Source organism: Cyprinus carpio, chromosome B7 (genome assembly GCF_018340385.1).
Source record: "Cyprinus carpio isolate SPL01 chromosome B7, ASM1834038v1, whole genome shotgun sequence".
NCBI classification, from domain to species: Eukaryota; Metazoa; Chordata; class Actinopteri; order Cypriniformes; family Cyprinidae; genus Cyprinus; species Cyprinus carpio.
Genome location: NC_056603.1, coordinates 26392159 through 26398759, shown reverse-complemented (window position 1 = coordinate 26398759; position 6601 = coordinate 26392159).

Sequence of the window (6601 nt, the reverse complement as noted above, 5' to 3'; positions counted from 1 at the left end):
CTTATTTTAATACAATAGTGATGGAAGTCTTATGACTGGTCTTGTGTTACAGGACCTCAGAATCATTGAGAACCCTCACCAGGTCCCATACAGAGGATGTGACCTTAAGAGGTGAAGACGTGACTGTGAAGATTTGAATTTTTCAGCCAATTTGGGATTACTGGAATTATTTTGTGCTCTCTGCCCTTTCTGCACAAAGGCCTTTCTCACATATTAGATTGAAATAATCATATCTGAAGCATATTTGTCTTTAAATTATACATCAATATAAAAGAATCAGCTTTGACTAAATCATTCTAATATTTATGCATAGTTTATTTGTAAACTATTTAAATGCACTGTATATGTACTAAATGACACCTGTTGTGTGATGTAAAGGCTGTGGTTTCCAATAAAACACACAACATAAGCGCTTAAATTCTTAAAACAGTCTGAAACAGAATGTCCATCATCTATACAGACATATTTTTTCCTTCAGTTTTATGCAAATAAATGAATAGAACTTCAAAAATGTTTTAGATACATAATTAATTAATGGCTTTGGTTTTATATTCAATCTGATTACATTAATGTTTAAGTTGAGATTTAAAAGAAATATTTTAACTGCTACTATGTAAAAGGAATACTTCTGTAAAAAAGCACCTTATTTGTTTGAAGTGTTTACAAACCAAATGTTATTGCTATTTTGTTCATATAGCAGTACTCTTAAATGAAAAAGAGCACAATTCACTACTTTTGAATTCATTATTGAATTTTGTGCATAATGCGATTAAACAGTGTGGAGTAATTTGCTGAAATAAGACCCACACTTCCAAATTATGCAAACACTTTATTGAAGAACAAAGAATCATCAGTTTTGAATAAAGTGAACCATTTAAAGTGGCAAAAACATTATTTTGTATTCCTTTTAGGACTTTAAATTTAGCACAAAACAATTCTGCCGTGCAAAGGCAAAAGATCGTAACTTCGATTTTTGTCGAAAATTGAGTTATTCATATTTTTAGGATATTCAAGACATCCTTTATCACGTGTATACGTATCTTGAGTCAATTTTAATATAATCAGTTTCATATAGTCAATTTCCATATAACAAAGTGTAAGGGAAACAGGTCAATTTAGCTCAAAGGGAATCATTTAAGATTTTAAAGGGAATTTGAACAGAATCACTGTTTCACGGCTGATCACTGAAACGGCCAGCGATTCACTGATCGAGCCGTATAACATAAAATCTGCACTGGATATTAATATCCAAAGTATAGTGAAAACACTATTAATTAGCACAGTAACTAGATCGGTAGTTTAAGACATTAACTTGTAAGCACAAAACACAAGATACTTCTCTTTTCAATATGAATAAGGCTTTATTAGATAAATCTAACACATATAAACTAATCTAACACATAAGCACATGCACTCACACAATTACACAAGTTGCAGGAGGATAGAGAGTAAGGGAAGAATGAGTTTAAGAGAATGAAAATGTGAAATCCCAAGTTTACAGCAATACGTGAAATTGCATAGACATGAACAACCATTCCTCAATGAGGTTAAAATTATATTAGATGCACCAGTACAGATGTGAGGCTGGAGGTACGTTACTTTTGCCTGTGTAACGGGGGTTCCCTTTTGTTGTCATAGAAAAGGGGGTTTCCCGAGGTTGCTGATTGGCTGGAAGTTCAGTAGTCGTTGAAGTGACGTCTTGGGAAGCCCGTGGTTGGGCGATGGCTGACGATGCGGAGTTGTGGGCTGGTTGAAGTTGAACGGGCACTCGAGGTCAGACTCGGAGACACGGCGTTACAAAACTTAACTCAGAACAAGAAACTCTCAAACGGAAAAGAAAAGAAACTAAAGTAAAAGAACAGAAGTAAAGTTTGACGAGACTAGGTGGTGTTTCTTCTCATCGTGGCTAAGTAGCAGCAGGCGTGCAGGCCGAAGCATGCTGGAACGGCGCTCGAAGAACGCTAAAAGTGATGACAAAGCATGACTAAAAGCAAAAGCTAAAAGCAGGCTAAAAAGCATGACTAAAAGCTTAAACTACAAGCAAAAGCTAAAAGCAAAATTTGATGGTGTCCTGAGTATTTAAACTGGCCTTTTGGCCACACCTCAAATGTTGTCTTGACCAATTAGATATTGTCTTTGCTCGGGGTGTTGCGATGTTTGTCCTGCCCATTCATAAATCATATGTTTATCTTATCAATCATGTGGTCCGAATTTTCCCACTCTTGCAGGGTATAACTTTTGGACATGATTCCTATGATAAGAATATGATACATTTGACAAATAACTGATGTTCAGAAACGTTTCAAGCAAGAAGATTCGAACACACACATACTAAACATGAATATGAATACCTTAAGCTATTCAATAGTTATTAAAAAGACATACACAATAAGTGATTAGAAACATGATAGTCAAATGTCTGGGTTTCATAAATGATATGGAGTTAAGCAATGGACTGATATTCCTTTAGAAGTCTTTTTGTGTTCATCTTGGTGCAACTACATCTATAAACGACAATTCCTGTGCCATTCTCTGACATAAGGATTTTCTGTGTGGAGACCAGAGGTTAAAAGGTCCCCTTAGGAATTTCAGTCTGGTTCTGCTAGGTGGGGGGAAGTCAATCCAACGATCTTGTTTACTCGCATGGGTTTACATGTGATGGTCATGCTGTGCATCTCTTTGACCATCAATCTTGATTACTTGCCCCAAATTTGACAATCTCTTTTTCGAATTGAAATTGTCAATAATTGTTCTAATGGTGTTAATGTTGAAAGCTGTTCTCTGAAAGAGTTGGTTGGTTATCTTGCTTCAGACTGTGGTGTTAGGAGTTGATGTACAACATCCTGTTGCCTTTCTGTGGAATTCGGCTCCTCATGTTTCAACCATGCTCACGATTGAATCTTTAATTTGTCTGATTCGGGTCTGATAAGCTACAAAAGCACTATAAAGACTAGATATCTTGGCTGCAATACGTAATCGTGAATAACCTTTAAAGATTTTTTTTTTTTTTTTTTTTATGCAGATTGTCTATCAGGCTGTCACTTCTAGTTGGATGCGTGTAGACTCGAATGCCGTAGCTAGCATGATCAATCATAAAATCAGTAGCCTACTAACAGTTCGAAATTAAATCAGTATCCTACCTTTTTTTAAACCAATAAAATCAATCCATGGCGATGAACATCATCGGAGATGTTTAATCCACAAGCATTCTGAGCATTATTCCTATTTGTTGGCACTTGTACCAATCCACAAGTTGTTCTTTTAGGTTAGGCTATTTCATACAAATCAATATAAAAGCAATAATGCTATATCCAGCATTCTTTTATGTTACTGAGCATAGCAAATAAATTGGTATCCACGTTATCCACTCATGTTTAACTTTTAGTCTGCTTGTTACGATCAAAAAAAAAAAAGTCACATTACTATATGCAATATCCTATTTGAGACAGCTCATGATCAATAGATTTTATACATGTGTTACTATAACGATTTTGTAAATGGTGATCAGCAACCAAATATTGATAATGTGGAAGTTACTGCCTTTTGCCTTGGTGTGACTTCTCACGGTTTGCAGACAATGCAAAGGCAGAGTACATTAACTTCAAAATAGGGGTAAAAATCAAGTTTGAGTTCACAATTTTTTTAATGTACATAATCTTCGTTACTAAAACATCTAATTGTTAAATGTCCAGTGTCCTACCTATAATTAATTTGACTGGACAAGTAAAAAACGTTAAATTAGTTTTTCTCAGTTTCACACTCTAGCAAGTTAAGGTCTTTTGCACACACACACACACACACACACACACACACACACACACACACACACACACACACACACACACACACACACAAAACAACAACAAAAACAACTAAAAACGTATGTGCTCATTTGAGGCAGATAGTGTTTTTATCCAATAGAAGATATGCGCATAAACTATGATGGAAACAAATTTTACATAAATCCCTTGATGTGCAACAAAAACCTCACATGACTTTGCCTCAATAGGGGAATAGCCTCAATTGGATAACTGGACTCACTGGAATCATCATAAGGAGTTGGTTGTAACATTGGTAACACTTTATAATAACTGCACACTATTAATCATTAATTAAGCATTAGTAAACAGATAATTCATAATTTATAAAGCATTAATAGACATTAATAAGCAGTTTATAAATACAGATATAAATGCTTTAGTCTTGATTTAAAAGCATATCTATAATGTGTTTAATAATTTTATTGTCATACTTCATTCATGATCAAGTTATCATTTCTCAATGAAGTATAGCATTATTTACAAACCAGTTATTTAGGAGTTGCCAGTGATTCATAAGATCACAAGAAATTGTAAGTAAATGTAGTAAATTCAGGTATTTATAAAGCATTTAGTAGTGGTCAGTTAACTATGTATGTGAGTTCATCTAAAGTGAGGACTAGTTATGGCTTGTAAAGCATTTATAAAGGATATTTAAAGGCTCAGTTATCTTCTAAACAGGAAAATGAAACAAACACAACACAGTGATACAGAACATAGAAATATTAACAGCCTTTAAATCTAATTTGTAAAAGCTTTACAAGGCATAAATAGTCCTCACTTTAGATGAGCTCACAATAATAGTTAACTAACAACTACATATGTTTTATAACTACCTGAATTAACCCTGAATTACAGTAGAAATACATGTTAATAAACCATTTATTAACACTCTAAGTAACTATTACTATATGTCTGAAAAATAAGATGTATGAATGCACATTTAAATAGTTTATTAATCATTTATTTACAATTTCTAAGTGATCTTATGAACCACTGACAACTCCTTAATAACTGGTGTGTAAATAATGCTATACTTCATTTAGAAATTATAAATTGATCATTAATAAAGTATTAAAAAACAATTATTAAATACATAATAGATATGCTTTTAAATCAAGTATAAAGCATTTATATCTGTATTTATAAACTGCTTATTAATGTCTATTAATGCTTTATAAATGATGAATTAACTGTTTCCTAATGCTTAACTAATGATTAATAGCGTGCAGTTATTATAAAGTGTTACCAAAAAAATAATCTTAATGAAAAAAAAATAATTACTTTCTTTCCTGAAAATCATTTTTTTGGTCATAAAATCTACAATGTTCCTCACATTCACATGTCACTTCTCCTGTAACATTTAAAATGTGAATGGAGTATATGATATTGATGACATCACAACAGCTCCTTTCCAACTGGTCAAACTGGTCAAACAGTGTTACAACCAACCCTGTTACTTTCATCCCCGGTCTCCCCTACATTCAGTTCTTGAATAGCCTGAAACTGTCCACATTATATTAGCCCTTGGCATGTTTACAAGAGTAATTTACTGAAACTCTCCAATCTTTCTGCCCTGAAGTAAACAACGGAAGGACCATAGCACGAAAAAAAAAAACATAATATTACCAATTTTAATGTTAGGGTTATGAAGTTTTCCACTTCATTTACTGCCCAGCATTGCACACACTTACTTCCTCTATGAGATAGGGTTGAAGATTAATGAACTAATTCTAAATATGGAAACAACTGGATCTGTAACTATTAATACTGTTGTAGGTGACTAGGCCATTTTTATAGAGCGCTTCTTACACTAAAGAAATACCATTATTCCAATGTAAAGATGAGACAACGGGAAAGACAGAGAGAGAGGAAGGAGGAGAGGAAAAGACAGTAACTCATGAGATAGGCATTACAGAAAAAGTCATCATAGGTCTCTGTGATCATGAATTTGACAAGCAGGTCTGAATAATTGAGCATGAGGACATCCAATACCTGATAAATGTGACCCTGTGCAAATGGAAGCCAGATAGCACCTGATGAAATATTCATACCTGAGCTGATGACCCCAGCGCATGGAGCGCTCCTACCTACACCACAGCACAAAGATTCGAGGAGGCTCATGCCACTGTTTGTGCTCTGATACAGTGGAACGAGCTTCAAAGACACAAAATCATATTGTGCAATATATTATTCACAATCTCAGAGGTTTATCCTGCAGTGCCTGTCAAAGGTGAAATGTGTTGCACAGTATGAGACAGTGTACAACATACAGTTGCTGTGCAGGGAAATATACACATTTTCAGTGTATGTGGTTTGTTGGGATAAAATTTTAATCTCCTCACATGAAAAATAAAGTACACTTCCATAATGTACTTAAAGTGCTCTATTTTCACATACTAATTGTGTGCTTAATATACTAAAAGTGATTATTTAGTACTTCTTAAGATAAACCTAAAATCATCTAAGTGCCCTCAACTGCTATTTTGGGATACCGTGAATATAAACTTAAATGTGCTTTTAACATACTCTCTTTGTATTTAAAAAAATATATATATTTAGTCACCACTTGTAGTACACTTGAGTGTACTAATGTATTATAGTTCAAGTGTACTACAAGTGGTAACTAAATATATTAAAAAACAAAACAAAAAAACATGTTAGTTTTCTCAGAAAATAGATTTAATTTTACCTCATATCTGAATGATTCATAAACAACTTGTGTAAAGCAGTTCAAAGAATCAGTCTCTCTAAACCCCTCCTTTCCATGAGCCCTCACTGCT